General features: G+C 41.3%; 1 protein-coding gene across 1 annotated transcript in view; it reads left to right on the forward strand.

Moving 5' to 3' along the window:
- The window catches only part of MB21D2 (Mab-21 domain containing 2), a 117,743-nt gene that overhangs the window by 707 nt on the left and 95,704 nt on the right, over positions 1–21,332 (forward strand). The gene's annotated exons all lie outside the window — the stretch shown is intronic.

Below are 21,332 nucleotides of genomic sequence, written 5' to 3' on the forward strand. Positions count from 1 at the left end.
TCGCTTCTCGCCATGTGCAGCAGGGTCACTCGCTGTGGAGATCGTAACCCAGGGGTGAAAGGTGGCAGGCTTAAGGGGGTGCCCTGGAAGAAATCGGGGTGGCCCTCATCCAGCTCAGTTTATGGCACCTGTGCAAATAGATTCTGTTTCTTCAGCGTAAAATGATAGTACTGTTTTTTTTTAATTATTATTATTATTTATTTGTAAATAAGCTTTGGCTGGATACAGAAGGCCCTTCCGTTTCAGGCAGACTATTATTCCTCTAATAAAGCCAATCTGGTAGGAAGGATATGAAACCAATTTGACTGAATGGACGTCAGTGATTTTTTTTTTTTTTACAGAATGCTTCAGAGGAAGGTAATTTGCAGAACTGTCTTTCTGGTGAGCTCAGAGTCTGCCAGTCCAGGACAAATCATGAGGTTTAAACAGGGACACTAAATATTTGAAGGAAAATCAAGGCAGTCCAAGGCCAAACCCTGTTACTCCAGTAGACAACATATGTGTGTGTATATTTAAGGAATTTGCTGTCTTCTTGCATGAAGGGGAAGATGAGACTTTTGTATAATATCTGGCTCCTTTATGTTGTACGTGCATGCATTAAATACTTTGGGGGTGGGGGGGTCCTTTTACTAAGCTGCAGTAAAAGGGGACCTGCGCTAGCATCGACGCATGTTTTTGACACGTGATGAGCAAAAGAAATGGACGTGCAGTAAGTCAACGACTTACCGTACGGCCATTTTGCTACAAAATTGAGATGGCAGTAGGGGCTCCCATGCTAGCCTGCCGGTAACCGGTCAGTGCGTGGCGCTGCCCAGATACCTCCAGTTAAGTTCTGGTGCTACAAAAAATTTTTTTTTAAATTTCCTGTAGCGCCGGAAATGGCATGTGCTGGAGGTGGGAGATAACACTGGGCTTTTGCGGTAGCCTGGGAGTAGTTCCGGAATGGTGCGTGGCAGGCCCATTGCTGCACACAAACCCTTTGGTAAAAGGGCCCCTTGAGTTTTCCGATCTCGCTTGATCCAGTACATATGCCTGTTAACATATTGCCTTGCTATCTTTGTATTTAGGGCACTGTTAGTATAGTCAAATAGTTTTGAGCCTTCAGGGCTAAGCTAGAGTTCTGTCCTTTCCCCCCTCCTCTTTGGGGTTTTTGGTTCGGAATCCTAAGTCCATAGAGGTCAGAACCAGAATTGGTTTGGCCTATCCTTGGTGACCCCGGTATATAAAAGGAGCCCTCCCATAACATTGGAAGGGACCTTTCTCATCTTTTATACATACACAGAAGAGGAACAGGAGAACAACAAAAAAAATATGTAGCCGGCCAGGGGGATAATAATGTTACTGGAGCCACACTTTGGTTATAAATTTTATTATTGACCCGACACGGCTGTGTTTCGGCAAATGCCAGCATCAGGCATCCTTGCTTTTCAACGTAAGCTCTATTTGTTCACAAACCAGGGGGATAATGATATTACTGGCCACACTTTGGTTATAAATTTAATTGTTGACCCTACATGGCCGTGTTTCAGCAAGTTCCAGAGGTCTTTGCTTTTCAGTGTAAGCTCAATTTGTTCACGGACCTTAGCCTCTCATGTAATCAGTCAGTCTAACAAAATACTGTTAAAACACCATTCAGAATGGCTTTGAGGTGGATCATCCTCACAAACTCATTCCTTAATGGTCTTTTAGCTGTATTTTGTTGGACCGACTAATTATACGAGAGGCTAAGGTTTGTGAACACATTAAGCTTACTCATGTTGAAAAGGAAGGACCCCTGACACAGGCAGTGTGTAGGGTCAACAATTAAATTTATAACCAGAGCGTGGCTCTAATAATGATGGCATCCCCCTGGCTGTTTCCGCTTTTTGCTGCTTTTATACATACATTCCATTATATAGCTTAATATGTTACCACAGGTGTGTATTTGAACATATATTTATTAGAGAGATGTATTTGTACAGTGCTGAATTCACTTGTAGTGCTCTGTAAGTATTTAGTAGGTGGTGGTTAAACAGGTTTATGGTATCTTTGTAACTGCAGAATTCTGCATGGTTTTAAAATCCAGCTGGCTGTGGGGTCCTCCGTGAGCCCTGGGGTAGAAAGTGTTAAATAATGTTTAAATGGAATATGTAGGGGGTGTGTAGAATCATTTAACACCATTTCCATTGGGAGGCACATGGGGGGTGTCCTTTACAAAGGTGCAGCAGTGTTTTGGGCACTAAAATGCTAGAGACATCCATAGGAATATATGGGTGGCTCAAGTGTTTAGCACACCCTTATTTTCAGTGTGTGTTAAAAACGCTAGCACACCTTTGTAAAAGGACCCTATAGGAAGAGTTAGATAGCAAACCATTTTCAAAGCTGATTTTTTTTTTTAATTTCTTGCCTATCCTAATTGAATGTGTAATGGTTGGAAAGTTCTATGGTATTTAATTTTTATTTCCAAATTACTTGCATTAGAAAGTTAATTGGAAGCCTTCTGTAACACAGATTTGGCTGTAGCATTTAATCACGTTGGGGTCCAATCTGCTTGCAGACGTGTTCCCAGAGACCTCAATACTGAAGGAGGGGTTTAGTCTGTTTCTGTGTAGTTTTTCTCTTTATTCTCTTACTATGTTAAGAAAATTCTTCCTGCTTATCATTCAGTCAAATGTAAGTTTCCATGGTTAACAGGCTTTGAAGCTCATGCGTTTTTGGCCCAGTGTTTTTGGAGATCGGAGGCCAGAAAGGGCTGCAGGAGGTGCTGTGGGAGAGGCCAAACTAGTGAGGATTGAAGGGAAAAGGGAAGGAGAGAATGGGTTGGTGGGGGTGGAAGAAGAGATGTGAGGAGGGTTGGGCAGTGACGGTGAGAAAGTTGTGTGGGGTGGGGGTTGTGCATTCACTGTGTACTCCAGCCATCTCCTCCTCTTCAACAAATTAATGGGGTGGGCGGTCAGGGTTCATCAGCTGGGCATACTTAGAGCATATATAATCCAAGCATCAAGCACACTTATCTTGTACTCCTAATGGGGTCCCATTTTGCCCAAAGTTTTCTCGTGGGAAAATGTGCCCAGCATAATCTGAATATCCAAAATGTAGATAAACCTGTGACAGTGTATCTATGATGGCTCAAATCCATTTCAACTTTGACATATTTGCAAAAAACTAATACAGAAAAAATATTGAAGTAGTTGAATGTTGAATCTCAACACAGCATTTAGGGGCCCCTTTACTAAGCCACGTAAGGCTCTACGCATGACAAAATGGAGTTACCATCCAGCTACCGTGTGGCTCTTGCGGTAATTTCATTTTTGGTGCGTGGCCGATACGTGCAGCCGAAAAATAATTTTTTGGGGGGACGCGCGCCAAGTGGCACCTGACATGCGTAGGTCAATACCGCCCAAATTCTTTACCACAAGGTCTATGGCTGGTGATAAGGTCACAGACCCAAAATGGACACGCAGCAATTTTCAGCAAACAATTTTAAAATGGCCTTTTTACAGACATGGATCGGCGTGCGCCCAAAACCCACGCTTACACTACCGAAATGATTTTACAGCATGCCTTTGTAAAAGGACCCCTTACTTGCCTCTCTCCGCCACAGATATCAAACATGGCGCCCACATTTAACTAAGACTCTCCCACATAGCTGAAGCATGACATCATACAATTATGGTATGCAGTAAAGGACAGAAAGTCTCGTATTACGCACTTTGTTCTATGCTGATGACATAACGATTTTGTTGCCAGTAGCTCAGACTGGAAAAAACTGCAGCTAGGACAAAAGATTGTATCTCCCTCTTCGAAATGTGGATTAATTACCACTCTCTGAAACTAAACAATGATTAAAAAAAAGTTTTTGTTCTTAGGGCAATTAGATGAAATATGGAATAACGGTCTACTCAAGCCAAATGGTCTGAATTTTGTTTTCGAGGAAGCTATTAAGATATTCGGAATTACTTTTTCTGATTCTCTTACTTTAGCATCACAAGTTAATCCTTTTATTAAGAAGTCTTTTCTCCTACTAAAAAATCTTAGAAAAATCCGCAATATGTTGGACACCCGTATGTTGACTCGTTCAAAGTTTACTTCTCTCAACCTTGGATTATAGTAATAGTGTTTATGTTGGCTGTCAAAAAAAAAATCTTCTGAGAAAAATTCAAACAATTCAAACTACAACTGCACATTTGATTTTTTTTTTCAGCTCACAAAAGTGATAGTTACGCCTTTGCTGTTAGACCTTCATTGGTTGCCAGTGGAGGTATGTGTTCAGTTTAAGATGTGCACGATGGTTTTTAAGATCTTCCTTGGAGTAACTCCAGCCTATTTGTCCAATTGGGTCCAAAGTGCTACTAAAATGAAGGGCCTCCGAGCTAATTTCCAACTTCACTATCCTACTCCCAATAGGATTAAGTCCAAGACCAGTTTTTCAGCTAGTCTTTTATATTGGACGCCTGCTATCTGGAATTCAATTCCATTAAATATTAGAAGAATGACTAATTTTATGCTGTTTTTAGGAAATGTTTTAAAAACATTTCTTTTAAAGAAGTCTGTAGCCTAATAATTGTGTATGTTGTACTTGATTTTTGCATTTCTTAGTCGTAGGGTATTCCTGTCCTCCTTCATCCTGGTCCGCACTAAACTCTCAGGGTAGTTGCGGACTACAAGAATCGATGTGATGTAATGAGCAGGTTGATTAGTCACAACATGGAAGCAAGTGACACTGGAGCCGGAGCATTCGAAATAGTCAATAATAACGTTTTGATTTGAATTCTTCTTTTAACTGAGAGCCAGTGGCGCTCGCTCAAAATTGGTGACATATATATGACTAAAATCTAGATGATCCAATTAACAAACATGTTGCCACCTTCTAGTAAATGTGATGGAGAACATAGTGGTAGTCAAAATGTGGGGCACTATTCCTGTGACAGAATCAAAGGTACGAGAAGGGAGTGAGGGGGCCACTAGACTACGAGGCTGGGGCTGGAGGTCCACCGGACCTCCAGCCCTTTTCTTCTGGCTGAGAGGGAGGGATTGAGTCAGGGTAAGGGGGTGTTGTCCTACTGTCTATGTATAAATGAACAGCTTTTCTACTTTTTTTTGTATGGCGTTCCTTTCTTTTTGTAAAATTATCTGTGTTATACTTTTTATGTGAACTGCTCTGTTCTGCCTTGGCAGTTGAGTGGTATAGTAAGTTTTAATAAAGCATAAACAGTGAGGTCTTTTCTGTCGAGGGGGGGGGGGGCGGGTTGGGGTAAGAGGGGGGTGCTAGACCACCAGTGAGGTCTTTTCTGTCATGAGGGTGGGGCAGTCATCGGTGGTTCTTCTGTCAGGGGGAGGGTGGTCAGGTCTGCTCTGTCCGTGGGGGAGGGGGGAATCCCTTCGAATGTTTGACAAGTCTAAGCTTTTTTTTTTGACAGTCCGGGTCTGTCAAACAACTTCTGAGATAATTGTGCCTTGGGTGCGTGCCCAGGCACAATCTTCCCGCAGACGTACCCCTATGATCTGAGCTGATAGCATGCCTATACTTGCATGCTATTCTTTCTGATCGTAGGGGTGGTATAGCCCTGTGCTGTTCCGGTGCTAATTTTAGAGCGCTGTTTGGAACTGCGGGGGCTTCTGATCATCTGCCTGTTAAACCTTTATCCAGGGAGGAGGGAGGGGATACAGTCTTTAAACCATAGCTCGAAGCTCAACAAAGAGGTATGATCTGCTTGCATACAAGCAAAAAATGTGGCTCAGAGTTTACCTAAAAGAGTTTCCAGCTTGCATTTTGCAGTTAGAACTCAGAGAAGCCTATTGGATCTTCCTTTCCCCCTTGTTTAAGGGTGGAGGTACAGATGAAAATGACGGCGAAAGGGCTTTCTCTGGTTCAGGTTGGAGCAGCTGCGGCTGTGGCACAGATATGGCCAGTCTTGTGTGCATGTGCTGGGCATATCTGCCCCTCCCCCTTATTCCCCAATACTCAGCGCTAACCACATGCATAAAATTTGCATGCCGTTAGCACTGAGCATTGGGAAGTTCTTTTGCCGCGTTGTAATGGCGGTATTTTCTCTTGCTGTTTTGTATAGCGCTGGAGTTATTAGCATTTGGCCATGAATGATTTGTTCTTCCTGCTCTGTGTTTGGTTCCTTATCTTCAGTGTTTGTGGTCGCAGTCAGTGGCTTCTGAACCCCAGGTGGTTCTTTGTGGCTCTCTGTTAACTATTTCCCTGCCAGCCCCAGCAGAAGGGGGGACCATTAGCTTATGATCATGTCTGAAGTGCTAGCCTCCTGTGAAACCAAGTTGCAAATAAAACCCAACACTTGAGGCTAATTTAAACAGCAGGAGTATAACCCACAAAACAGACCCAGACCGACGTGGTCCATGTTTCGTGAATCTGCTTCAGGGTCTGGTAAAAGCATTAGGGCCAGACCCTGAAGCAGGCTCACGAAACGTGGACCGTGTCGGTGTAGGTCAATTTTTGATTCTTTAAAGATTACAGCAAAAGCACCTATGCATCAACTTTCTCCTACACTAGCGCTCCTCTCTGGAATGATCTGCCTAAATTGGTGAAACTTACTACTGACCCTCGAGACCTTTCTATTTGGCAAAGCGTACGCACCACTCCCGCCAGGCATCTCTACTTTCTGTCACATTAATCACCGCTGCTCTTTCTCTTTACCTCGCGTTTGCCTTTTCCCCATTATACTTCTAGGACATTAATTGTTTGACCCCTGACTTGCTGTGTGTTTATGGAGATTGTTGTAAGCCACACTGGGCATGCCCATGGGTGGGAAATTGTGGGATATAAATGCTGTAAATAAATAAATAAACCAGGCTAAGCAGCATTTTGTGCTCTATAAGAAATTTAATTTGCAACATAATCGGAAATTAGAACACGTGATTATGTGAATTGATAATATAAATATTTAAATATATACCCACCTGTTATGACTGATGACGTCTGAAATGAGTCACTGCTGAGATCATTTGTGGGTCATACTCCTGTTTAAATTAGACTCAAGTGTTGGATTTTATTTGATGTAGTCTCCTGTGAAACACTTGTCTGGGGCTACAGAACAAAGTCCCAGGAAATTACCCTCAGTTTGTTGGGGTGGCCCAGGGCTCCCATCAGCAGCTTGTGCACAGAGGAGTAGCTGCTAGTCTGCTTGGGGTGGGGGTGGGGGGGGGGGGACCTCAAACAAAAAAACCCTTGCTTGGTCCTCAAATGTACCTCTGTGCATGATTCAAATAAAATTCAGGCACTGTGGGGCTGACCTTTGTCCTGGAAAATGTTGATCCTAATTTACAAACTCTTTTGAAATGTACATAATCAAGGCCTCATCCAAATGCAGCAGAACTACTTTGGCTACAGAGGATGTTTAATAGCCCTATGATAAGGTTTTGACCTGGAGCTGTATCTTTCTGTATGTTGAATTAATGTCCTAAGACCCAATCTGCATTTCTTTTATTTTTATTTATTTATTGCATTTGTATCCCACATTTTCCCACCTTTTTGCGGGTTCAGTGTGGCTTACAATATGAGATGAATGATGGAAGTACAGTTGTTACAAATTGGTTATGGATTACATTGTGCAGAGTTATGCGAGACAATCGAAGTGTCCTTAAGGAAAGTAACGATGGAACACAAACATTGAAATGATGGAAGGAGACAATGGGAGCTTAAAGGGGGGGGGGGGGGAGGGAGGTGGTGGTGGTGGTGACTGATGGTCAGGGGATGCTTGTACTTCACCTCTTCAGACTGGAGTTGGTCTGCAGTTCTTCATGTCCCTCACCCTGCCTGTGTCTGCCACTATCATTTTAAAAGGAAAATAAAGTCCTACGTTCCCCTCTTCACCATCGATCCTGTGTTTGCTAACCTTTTTATTCAAACTCATTCACCTACGCTCCAGGCTGCACTGATAAACATTTCAGTTTTTCTTTCCTGGACTAGTCTCCTGGGTTTGCAGTGAAAGATAATAAACCTGTAGGTAGTCTTTGGCAAGATTTACTTGTCAGAGGCATAAGGATGTTAATCTAATGCTTTCTGTGGACTCCTTAATCATTTTAAAACATTCAGACTATGTTCTGGTGAGTTCTAAAGTCCAGTGAACGTTTCAAATAGTTACAGGCTCATCCATACCAGTCTGCCGTGACTACCCCCGCTAATAAGCGTGCCGTGCCGCCTGTGCTGGTGTTTTGTCCATGATTGAATCATAGTTGGGCTTGCTTTTTTTATTATTTTTTATGAGGGTTAATTTCTTTCTGAAAGTGTGTGTGTCCATGTTTTATTCTTCTTGAAATAAACTATGAGAAAATAAAACAGTGGAAGAAAATGACTTGCTCTTTTTCCCAGTAAATGTTAGAGGTTGGTTTTTTTTTTGTTTTTTGTGGAGAGCTGATAACATGTACTTTGAAACAACTGTTATACTTTGGTATTCTGTACACTAAATATGGTTATCTCTTGCACCAGTTAGGTAGGTCATCTTAGTGGTTTAAGTATAGGCTCTGTATATTAAGCATTTTCCCAAACTGGGGACAAGGGATAGAGCTGGGTCCTGATGACCGTAAAAAGTATTTTTCTGGGACTTGATGGGGTGCTGCTGGCACTCATTATTCACTCACTCTCCTAGCTTTGAGACGCTTGGAACTGCATGCTGTGCCCATAGTAATGAGATTCTGCCCACTCTTTCCAAGAAACAGAATAGTATATGGCTTTGTTTGTCTGAGCCCTGCAGAGCGGAGAGTCAGCTGTCTGTGCTTCACTCAGAAATGCTGTTTTTTTTTCCTCAGAGAGAATCTGGTCTGGGGTTGGGGCTATGATTATGAATTTTAAAAGGCAACTACAAGGGCAGGATTATGGCATAGGCAAACTAGGCATGTGTTTAGAAGAAGCCCTCTAAGACGTTTTTTTTTATCTCAAAGAAGAATGGGGACAGAGGGAGCTAGAGCCAACACTGCTGGCAGAGATCAGTCTGTTCCCCACCCTCCCTGCATTATCCGCAAATCAACAGGAGAAGTTGGTGAGCAGTGCTGGGGTACATATTATGCATGTATTGCCTAGGACCCTCCCAAGGGTTAATCTTGCCCTGGCAGCTATTGTGGGTGATTATTAGGACAAAAACTGATTTCAGTGTAAGCCAAGCTTCTGTGCTTGGAGTCCAAAGGCATTTTGTAGACTGTGAAAGCTGAGAAGGGGATATTTGTTCTGCAGCTCTTTTGTGCAAGAAGAGATTTCACAGTCTGCAAAAATGCCAGTTTCCCTTTTTTTAGGACCCAAAATAACCGCTGAGAGAACTACACCCAGCTTGGGTGGACCAGATTCAGTCTCAGCCCTCCCCTGCACCAGCTGATCACTGAGCCATCCAGGACTTTAACACTTTACTTTGACAGGATGTCAACAGTAGCCTGGTCATTCTTCTTCCAGCTGTAATAAATAGGTGTGCGGGAGGTTTTATGCATTTAATTCAGGCAGCTCTGTATTGATTCCACTGTGCTTCCTTGAAGCTGAAGGGATCGAAATGTCTCACAGGTTCTTCTACTAACCATTAGAAACCCATCTCCTCCTAGGTCTCTGCCGTGGAAACCAAGAACATCTGAACTAAATTACCATAAGCTGTTTGCTTCTGATAATTATGTGATATAAACATTAGAATGTATTTTGGACATTTTGAGTCAGTTGCCCTGGTATTTCTTCAGAGTGAAGGAGCTTCACGTACGCTGTGTGGGTTAGTGCAGTGGGCTGAGAACCTGGGGAACTGGGTTCAATTCCCACTGTGGCTCCTTGTGACCCCGGGCAAGTCACTTAATCCTTCATTGTCCCAGATACAAAGATTGGGAGCTCACTAGGACAAGTATCTGCATATAGGACCAGATTCTATATATGATATCTAAAAAAATCTGCATGGTAAACATTTCTGCCTAGGTATATTCTATAAGCAAGCAGTTGTGGAATGCATTGCCACTTAACTTAAAAACAATTTACGAACTAATTAACTTTCCGTAAATCTCTGAAGACCTATCTCTTCAACAAGGCATACCACAACGATCAATAATTGTAATTGTAACACATCACCACCTTACCTTATATTCTGAATGTTTTCTTTCTATATCTGTTTGCTTAATTCTATTATGTCGTCCATGTTCTCTGTGTAACACGAATTGTATCTTTTACTCTGGAATGGCGAATGCCATAACGGAACGTTGTAAGCCACATTGAGCCTGCAAATAAGTGGGAAAATGTGGGATACAAATGCAACAAATAAATAAGCGGCACCTAAATTTAGGCATGGTATGGACAATACGCCTAGGTGGAATTCAGTGCCTAAAATTACGTGCATCCATTTACACCAGTGAAAATGTGGCGTAAAATGTACACACACTAGGCCATATTGTATAACTGCATGTAAATTTTGGAATGTGCATGAAATGCCCATTTTCCCACCTATAACCAAGCTCATTTTTGCCTGCATGCGTTAGAATTTAGGGGCAGTGCTTTACAGAATATGTGTAGGCATGTTGTGTGTGAATTCTAATTTGTCCTAATTAGTGTTCATTATTGCTCGTTAAGATAGAAAACAGAGAGTAGGGTTAAATGGTCAGTATTCTCAATGGAGAAGGGTAGATAGTGGGGTTCCGCAGGGGTCTGTGCTGAGACCGCTGCTTTTAAACATATGTATACATGATCTAGATATAGGAATAACTAGTGAAGTAATTACATTTACTGATGACGCAAAGTTATTCAAAGTTCTTAAATCACAAGAGGATTGTGAAAACTTATAAGAGGACCTTACGAGACTGGGAGACTGGGCAGCCAAATTGCAGGCGACGTTTAATGTGAACAAGTGCAAAGTGATGCATGTGGGAAAGAGGAACCCGAACTATAGCTACGTGATGCAAGGTTCCACGTTATTGGCTGGACAGAGTTTTTAGCTGTTAAGGCGATGAAATGCCACTGGAACTGGAGGGGGTACCAGAGTGTAAGAGGTGGTTTATGCTTGTGGCCTGTTTCTTGGTGAAGAGATGTATTTTATGGTTCTGGGTACAGTAAGATTTATTTATTTATTTATTGCATTTGTATCCCACATTTTCCCACCTTTTTGCGGGCTCAGTGTGGCTTATAATACATTATGAATAGTGGAAATACAATTTGTTACAATTCAGGTTATGGATTACATTGTGAAGAGTTGACGAGATGAAATCAAAATCATTAAGGAATCAATCAATGAGAAGAACAATGATGCACCCCTCCCCCCCAATATGTGTGTGAGGGGGGAGGAGGGGAGGAGGAGTTTTAGATATGGCAGAGTAACATAAGAATAGCCATACTGGATCAGACCAATGGTCCATCTAGTCAAGTATTCTGCTTCCAACAATGGCCAATTCAGGTCACAAGTACCTGGCAGAATCCCAAAATAATGGCAGTATTCCATGCTATGAATCCCAGGGCAAGCAGTGGCTTTCCCCATGTGTGTCTCAATAGCAGCCTATGGACTTTACTTCCAGGAACTTGTCCAAACCTTTTTTAAACCCAGATACACTAACCGCTGTAACCACATCCTCCCATAATGAGTTCCAGAGATTAACCATTCTTTGAGTGAAAAAATATTTTGTCTTATTTGTTTAAAAAGTATTTCCATATTATAATTTCATTGACTATCCCCTGGTCTTTGCGTTTTTTTCAAAGACTGAAAAATTAATTCACTTTTTCATCCGTTCTACACTAGTTAGGATTTTGTACACCTCCATCATAGCTGTGTATTTAGCACTAGTAACAAGCTGGAGAGAATGCAGTACTGTGCATTATAGAAAAGGTGTAAGAACATGTGTTCCCTCTAAGAGTTGCAGAGTTGAACTGGGTTAGCTATTTTCTATAATATGGAAGAGTCTCTTTTTGAGAGCATACTCTTATCGACAGATTCCCCCTGTCTGTTTACCGGTATCTAAGTTCTGTATATGAACTCAGATTTGTTATGCCTCTGATGAAGATTTTCTGAAACATGGCCACGTTGTTTTGTTTGTTATTTCTTGCGAAGACTGGTTTCTTCTGTTTTTTGCACTCACGTTGAGCATTATGCATCTATAAGATTATAAAGTCTTTTACACATCCTGCTGTTTATGTTAGTTTCTCTTTGGGGTTTTCTATTGTTCATATGTCATCAAATGTGGCAAGTTGGTCAAATTTTGAGACTTTTGAGTTTCTGTTACCGACCTTGAACCATTTTCTCTGCATCTTGGAAACTTTGAATCCATATTTTTTTTTGCTTAACATCTTTGAAACGTTCTGATGTTCTTTGAACTTTTGTTCTAGTTGGGTGGTAACCTGCTAAGAAATCATTAAAAAAAAATGAAATTCTTTCAAGACTTGCTTCAGTTGTCACATTGGTGTGATACAGAAAAAAAATGTCAGGTGGACAGATCAGTCAATGTTTGTCCACTGAAACGCTCCACAGTTACCCTGTCCTGTTCTGAACATGCATATGTAAAATTCAGACACTGAAAATAGTGGAACAAGGAATGCTTTGTTTGAAGGGAAGAACATTTTCTCACCTGCAGAGCAGATCAAAAGGCTGTTGGCATCTGAATTAAGCATAATAGTAGAGTGTGATCTAGGATAGGATATTGACATACCTGTTCTAGGAAGAAATTGTGGTGAGGTTGGATAATAATTCATTCCAAAGGACAAAAGAATTCTGAATTATTGTGGTTTATCAGCTGCAGTGCGTTTATTCTACCAAAAAAGGTGTCGGTACTCTTTAGGACTGGGGAGATCACTGAGGGACCCACCCCACAATAGCCAGGCCCCCTGCAACCAGTCACAGAATCTATGACAAGGCAGAATTGGTGTGTAGAGCCTGAGCTCTTTCATTAAAACTTTGGGTCCATGGGTCAATTTTAGCAGACAATGGAAAAGGTGCCGGTACTCAGTACCCCCTCAAAAAAAACCCTGATCAGCTGAAACCTAAAAGAGGGGAGTAAAAGTGTGGCAGAAAACAGAGAGGATTAAACCAGTGCTACTGCTTGGTTCCTTTAAAAAAAAAAAATCTTTAATTCTATCAGAAAATAAGATAATCAGGATTGCAATATAGGCATAGTCAAAGACTTAGTTTTAAGTGAAACGATCTTCTCAGTTCAAGACCCAGAGCATCGGAATAAACTACCATAGCCCCTCTGTCTCCAAATCTGAGCTTTAACCCTTACTTAAAACGCTTTTCCCTCCCTGAAGTGAGCCCGAATGATTCCATCCCTCCTGTACCACCCTTTCTGTCCTATCGCTATTGTAGTTTTACAATATTCCCCTTTATTCCCCTTCCGGTCTTTGCCTCGCTCTCCCTCTCCTTCCACACTTTTAGATTATAAGCCGCCTAGATATTTTTATGATGGGGAAGATAGCAAATCTCAGAATTACAATAGAGATGTAAGACCAAATTTCAGTGATTGAAAGGAAAGTGACTGAAGAAAAGTTGAATCAATAAAATTTAAATAAAAAGGATTTTTGGACCAAATAATGAGACATAATCACAATTGATGTTGATAAATGAGCAACTTGCATGACATTAACAGCGGTGGTTTCTGAGTTCCTTTCCCTATATAAAATAAAAAATAGTGTTTACTGCTGTTTTTAGTGAGACCTTTTTTGTTTCGCCATTGAAGGTAATCAATAGAAATCAAACAAAATTAAAACATGGAAAAGAAAATAAGATGATACCTTTTTTATTGGACATAACTTAGTGAATTTCTTGATTAGCTTTCGAAGGTTGCCCTTCTTCATCAGATCATAAATACGCAAATGTGGTAGCTGACAGTGTATATAACAGTCTCTCATAGACAGTCTAGCAGGGTGGGTAGGAGATGTGCATGGGGACTTCAAAGCATTCCATAGATAGTCTAGCAGGATGTTTGTGGGGAGGGGAGGGTGATAAGCAGAGAAATACAACTTTATGGTTTATAATGGACTAGAAAACCCAGATCCTTATTAAGTCCTGTCTGTTGGGTGTCGAAATATTCAATCATTCTGACTTCAAAGGTTTTGCGTTCCTGTATTGTTTTAAAGTTACCTTTCAGCAAAGGTTGTGTCTAATAAAAAAGGTATCATCTTATTTTCTTTTCCATGTTTTAATTTTGTTTGATTTCTATTGATTACCTTTAAGAGTGGAGTAACACGGCTACCACACCTCTCTACTTCACCATTGAAGAAAGCAAATCCCAAATAAATGAACGGTTGCAGCAGACATGGGTGCTAACATTTCAAAGTGATGGGAGGTGCTAAATACAGTAGTAACATAGATGATGGCAGATAAAGACCTGCATGGCTCATCCAAACCGCCCAACAAGATAAGCTCATAGTATATGATAACATATGAGCTTGGTGGGAAAGCCATTCCACACAAAAATGCAATTATACTATGTAGTCACGTTTTTCAATGCATAAACAGAATTGTACAATACTCGTGTATCCATAGCTGTGTTTCATGGGGCTCGGTAACGCAATTCAAAAATGCATGGGATAAACATAAAGGAATACTGTTTAGAAGAAATGGATCCTCAGAAGCTTAGCAGAGATTGGGTGGCATTACCAGTGGTTAGGAGGTGGGGCTAGTGCTGGGCAAACTTATACAGTCTGTGCCCTGAAAATGGCAGATACAAATCAAGGTCAGGTATACATATAAAGTAGCACATATGAGTTTATCTTGTTGGGCAGACTGGATAGACCGTACAGGTCTTTTTCTGCCATCATCTACTATGTTACTATGTATATTTGATCCTGATCTAGTGTCTTTAGCCTGAAAAAGGCAAGGATAGAAGTGGGCCCAGCACTAGCTTAATTTTTCCCTCCCTGGACATGGTGAAGGGACTTCTTCAGCACCCACCAACATCCACACAGCTGGTTTCATGATAGGAAATTATCGAAGGTGGAATATCTCAGGCGAACTAGAAAATTTTAATAATAGAGAATAGAAAGGAGTCTAAGGAGATGACAAAAATTGAGAAGATGAAGGAGTAGTGTGATCAACAAGACACTTCCAAGCTAAACCAAGGAGACGAGAGATGGAAAAAATGTTCTTTAATAGTGGATAAGACTCAACACGGCACCGTGTTTCGGCAAACAAGTCCTGCCTCAGGAGTCTGTATATGGTGATTGCTTGTAGATGCAGCTGAAGAGCGAGCAAACCAAATCAAGTCTTTAAAAAGACTAATGATTGGTAAATGTGCAAGTGACGGTACTTAAAAGCACAAGGGAAACTTAAAAAGAATCGAGTCCCATAAGAACCGAACAGAGAAATCGCTTGAGATCTGAAAACGCAAGCAAATTAGAAGAAAGCTGAGCACCATGATTCCTGACCTTCATGTTAAAGACGTCGCCTGATGATGGTGGATTCCGCTTTGCTTGGGGTTCTTGGTTTTTAGGTCTTCCTAAGTTCCCATCTTCAGTAGGTCATAGTACAGCACTGGATACACGTCGCCTGATGATGGTGGATTCTGTTTTGCTCGGGGCTGTTGGTTTTTAGGTCTTCCTAAGTTCCCATCTTCGGTAGGTCATAGTACAGCACTGGATACTTCAAATGAAGGCACCGATCAGCACTGGCAAGAGCAAGTGGTGGTTATTCTGTGTGTGAAAATTGTAAACTGCCTAGAAAGTTTGATAGTACGGTACAGAAACTGTATAATAAATACAATAAATAAAGTATTGAGACCGATGAAGGTATCAGTGCTTGCAAAGTTTCTCTTCCAGCACTGCCTCTAGTGTAGAGGATCATCTGAGTGCGAAGTTCTGGGGACACGGAGATGGCTGCATTCTTGGCCAAACTTTTTTAAAGCTATGGAACAGAACCCAAAAATATCACCAAGGATTGATTATTTTGTTCTAGCAGAAATAACGTTGGGTAAAATGATTGGATATGAATGATTTTTGTTTAATAAGATGCCTATAGAAGCTTTAAGAAGACATTGGCTAGACCTTTCCCAAAAAGTAAATAATTAATTTGTGTTTAGTGTGTTGCAGTTTATCAGAATTCCTCATTTGACCTGCCTCTTTTCTGACTCTCTTCCTTTCAGATATCCGATTAAATCGTTGGGAATTTTCCATTATCAAGTATTTCAAACTATAAATTGTCCCCTTGTTTGGAGTGTAGGGGTAAATATCTGGAGTCCAGGATTTGTGCTTTCTGCTGTCACTGCTAAAGCCTCAAAGAACAGAATTTTTTTTTTTGTTACATTTGTACCCCGCGCTTTCCCACTCATGGCAGGCTCAATGCGGCAGGCAATGGAGGGTTAAGTGACTTGCCCAGAGTCACAAGGAGCTGCCTGTGCCGGAAATTGAACTCAGTTCCTCAGTTCCCCAGGACAAAAGTCCACCACCTTAACCACTAGGCCACAATGTTTATTTAAAAGGGCAGTTTGTTTTTCAGTATTTATTAAATAGTGTACCTGGCAATCCCCCACCTTTCCCCCCCCCCCCCCCCCCCCAAGAAAAAGCCACATTTTTAAAAGAACATCCAGCAATATCCAGTATCTTGGGTTTCTGCAAGGTCCTTGTGACCTGGCTTGGCCACTGTTTGGAAAACGGGATACTGGGCTAGATGGACCATTGGTCTGACCCAGTATGGCCACTCTTATGTTCTTATAGGCATCACAGAAGTAGGTGTGTTTCTCAGAGAAATTGGAGTTTTTAGATTATGGATCCAGTATTGGAAACCCAGGAATAGCTCAGCTTTTCAGGATAACATGGAGCTAACTGGTAAACCTAATATTCTTTGTTTTCTTAAGCCTTAGAGGATATCTCGCCAGCTCAATGCTTTCAAGATGTTTGCATGCAACAGCCTTTTTCTTTAATGATTCTTTTTATGCAAACTTTTGTCAGACGTATACGAGATGTGTTCAATAGCATACAATAACAATTATGGGAAAAACAAATAGGTATGGAATGAATTACATGACACTGTGTATTGATATGTAATGTTATAACAACAGCCTTTTTCAGGTGCTGTGTGATGCTACTCAGTAACAACTGCTAGTTAGGTGAAGTACTGGTATTTTAGACTATGTAATGTCGCTGTAGGGCATAGCCAGCTTTTAGCCTGAACTATTAACATGGCTGGTGCTCTCTTACTCTGTGGCCTGTTCTATTAATACGGTAGAAAAATGGGGATATGGCTGTGATTGACAGCTGTTCCCACTAACACCTATTGGTCTTTTCCATAAACTGACTTGCAGCATATGTAGAAATATTATGTGGCATCTGGCTGCACAATGGTTTCTCAGGCTGTATTGAACCCATGGGGACAGTTCAGCGTAAAGTACAATAAGATGCTGACGGGGGTCAGATGAGCGAGCCCTTGAAAACTCACTTGTTTCCTATTTGATAAGCTTTTTAAAAAAGTTAAGACTGGGCCGGGTCTATGCAGAGCGGTGCCCTGGGTGGTGCTTGTCAATAGCCCTTCTTGCTGGAGAGACAGTTGCAGGTTGTTTCAGTTGGATTTTACATAGCTGAGAGGCACTCCTGGTTTCTGTGCACTCAGGATGGGCGAAAGGTCTGTCTGGTGCTCTGGTGACATCCCACCCCCCCATTCTAATGCCAGTCCTAGGTTAAGCTGGTGAGCTGGATGTAGTGTTCTCTTATGTGGCGGTTAACTTGTAGGTTGACTGTTGGGTATGGTGCCTTCTTTTTTTTGTTGCTGATTTGTGTGGTATTGGAAATTTAATTATTTTTTTTTTGTTTTATGTAATTTTGTTTGTACTTTATAAATTTGTTTTTTGAACCCTCTCTGAGTGTTTCAGGAGAGTATGATAAATAATTGTTTTTTAGTGCCATAGTCTGTATGATCACTGCTAGTGTCGCAGTCGGCAACTTCCTCAATCACCATCTCATCCTCTGAACAGAGGCAGAATTTACGCACTCAGCTTTTCCCGTATGGTGTTCTTTCCTGCTGTACTTATCAAAGGTCTCTTTTTATTGAGAGGACAGTTGATATGAGAAATGTGAGAGTTTGTGCACCCTGTGGGACTTGTCACTGCCTCTGCATTTATTGCTTTTTTGATCCTTTGAAATACTTGGAGTGTAAGGCTTAATTTTTCTCTGCGTTGGGGGTTTAGCTTCAGAACTGCAGAAATGAAAGGCAGGAAAATGCACAAACGGAAACAGGATTGCATACACTTGAAACACTTGGTATCCATTTTGAGAAACATACACCTGTCTCGAAGCTGCATTAGCTTTCGGCATTGAGCAAGGTCTATACAGTTCATCCATCTCTATCTCCTTTGTTTATCAGACATGTAGCTAAGATATGTTGGAGAACTCTCTTTCCATTAGCCTAATACTTTTGTTCAGTGCAAGACTGATGATGTGTTGAGTTCCCCTGTCACAAATTTTGGCTCTGGAGGTTACAAATAAAAAGCCCATTGGCTCAGTTATTCTAGTCCATACTTCAGGCATTTGTCCTGGTTGCCAGCCATAGATGCGCCTACTCAATCTGTTTTGGTAGTCCACCATCCTTGGTCCTCTACCATTCCAGATAAATGAACCTAGACAATCCGCGTTCTTAAACTCCTAGAGTTTCCCCACTGGTGAATGTGCTGAAAACTGGGGACGATGGAGGAGTTTGAGCACAGCAGTTCCCTATTAATAGAGAAATTATAAAACAAAGACAGCCCTTATTTGGGGGTATGTCAACTGAGAATACGTTAGTCTATTAATGATTATTGTTATTGAACTTGGTATTTAGGCATCAAGTAGCCAACTTTCATTAGTTCCCTTTAATATTTTTGGGGAGAAGGGGTGTTCTATTTCTGCAGTTTTAAAATATTCCAAATAAACAAAAAATCTAAAATAACTGGTAATATATAATACCCCAAATGCAAAACCAGTATATAACAGCGTCACAAATAATGTTCTATCAATGAAGACAAAATTTGTTTTATCTATATCTATAAAAAGACTATACATGCTAAAGTATAGGCTATAACATTGGCTAAGCAGGAGAGAGCACTGTTGGAAACAGGATACTGGGTTAGACGAAGCCTTAGTTTGACCCAGTAGGTCAACATTTAGCCAACAAGCCTTTTTGTTACTGAGCGACTTCTTATTTTCCGTTTTTACCTTCAGGTCCTCTAATTTTTTAAAATTGTAATGAGATCCTGGGTCCCATTTTACTGCACCTGCCAGATGCTGCTTTTTTTTTTTTTCTGGATTTCCCTTCTGTAGCTATTTACTGAGTAGGTGTTGGGGAGGAGGGGAGCTGCCTCTTGACACATGCTTTGCCGCAGTGTGTTGCATCTTTGCTGAAACGTACTCGCTCTTAATGAGAATTTCACAAGAGAGGACAGGAACTGAACTCCTTGGCTTCCAGGCTATATTAATTTATAACCTCCAGCATGGCAGAGTTGACCAGGGGAGCAGGGTCTGTTTGCTAATCTGCTTTTTTAGCTGTTGGTGAAGCAATATTTTGAATGTTACTGTCTTTCACCTTTGGAAGTAGATTTTATCTTCTTTTAATTCCAGAAGCTGTTTCAGTAGATAAAACAACAGGGTCCTAATTTATGCTCCTCTCAGACTGGGAAAAGACTCTTAGCTAAATCGAAACCAGGATCAATGGCTTGAAATTCACAGAACTAAATTTAAAATAAAAGATATAGCAGTCTAAGAGCATCAATGGAGAAATAAAAAAATAAAAATGTAACGAGGGTCACTCAAGAAAAGCTGTTCCGGGCAATCGATGCTCAATGCACTGAAAGCTGCAGACTTCTGATCTTTTGGTTTTCTTACTAATGTGTCCATCGTCCACATTGTATTTTATTTACCTTTTTAGAAAATTATTTTTATAGTTAATAAAAGTAGTTAAATTTGGTAATTTAAACAAAATGGAAAATAACAGTTGTAAAAAGTAGCAGATTAAGAAAGTGGGGCGTTTGTTATACTTCTTTCAATCGGTGGCCAATTCCAAAAGAGCAGAGAGTTTGTTTCAACCAAAGACTATGTTGAGGGGAAATTTAGTTAAAGTATCTGTGCTGCCTTTCTGGGATTAAACAGTCTCCCAACTGAAGTAAACCCTGATGCACTTGTAGCATTTGGAACATAGTCAACCAATTGTTTTGATCTTACAACAAATCCCAAATGTCAACATTTGGCACTTTGGTAGGTTCTCATCATAGGGGAGGAAGTGGAAACAGTGATGATGGGTCTCGCCTATATATAAATGTGTGTAGCTGACCCCCAACCCCCAGTGCAGTCTGAGTGATTAGCAAACCAAAGTACATGAGCAAATTCAGGCTTTTCCCCAAGGGACAGAACATTAAAACATTCTGTGCCATCTTATGATTTGCATCAGCTAGGGCATAAGAATAGCCATACTGGGCCAGACCAATGGTCCCTTTAGCCCAGTATCCTGTTTCCAGTAGTGGCCAATCCAGGTCACAAGTACCTAGCAGAATCCAAGGGATAGCAAGATTCTGGAATCCCAAATAGTAGCAACGTTCCATGCTACCAATCCCAGGGCAAGCAGTGGCTTCCCCATGTCTGTCTCAATAACAATGGGCTTTTCCTCCAGGAACTTGTCCAAACATTTTTTTTAACCCAGATACAGTAACTGCTCTTACTGCATCCTCTGGCAGTGAGTTCCAGAGCTTAATTATTCATTGAGTGAAGAAAATTCTTCCTATTTGTGGAGGAGTGGCCTAGTGGTTAGGGTGGTGGACTTTGGTCCTGGGGAACTGAGGAACTGAGTTTGATTCCCGGCCCAGGCAGCTCCTTGTGACTCTGGGCAAGTCACTTAACCCTCCATTGCCTGCCGCATTGAGCCTGCCATGAGTGGGAAAAAGTGTGGGGTACAAATGTAACAAAAATAAAACAATAAAAAAAATAAATTTCCATGCAACTTCATTGAGTGTCCACATTTGATCTGTGATAACTTCTTCTCCCTCTCCCTTTCCCACCAATTTATTTACACCTGATCATTTGTAAAATAGTTTTAAAATCTATGTGAAGTGGTTAAATTATGTTCCATCAGAGGAGCCTTGATCTGATATAAGTTAATGCAGCTCTGATGCTCCACTGCATGGTTCCCAGGCCTTGTCCTGGAGACACCCCAGCAAGTTGGGTTTTCTGGATACTCCTGGTGAATGTCCATGAAAGAGATGTGCAGGCACTGCCTTCACTGCATGCAAATGTCTCTCATGAATGTTCATTGTGGATGTCCTGGGGGCTTGGCTGGCTGGAGTGCCTCCAGGACCAGTTTGGAAACCCCTGGCTTTAACCATGTGTGTCAGATTGCAATCTGTGTGACCCCCACCCCCTCTAGGCCCCATTCAAAAATATTTCCAGTTCTTTGATGTTGAAATTGGGCAAAGTAGACTGTAAGCACCATTGAGCAGCACCT

This window comes from Microcaecilia unicolor, chromosome 10 (assembly GCF_901765095.1).
Source record: "Microcaecilia unicolor chromosome 10, aMicUni1.1, whole genome shotgun sequence".
Classification (NCBI taxonomy): domain Eukaryota; kingdom Metazoa; phylum Chordata; class Amphibia; order Gymnophiona; family Siphonopidae; genus Microcaecilia; species Microcaecilia unicolor.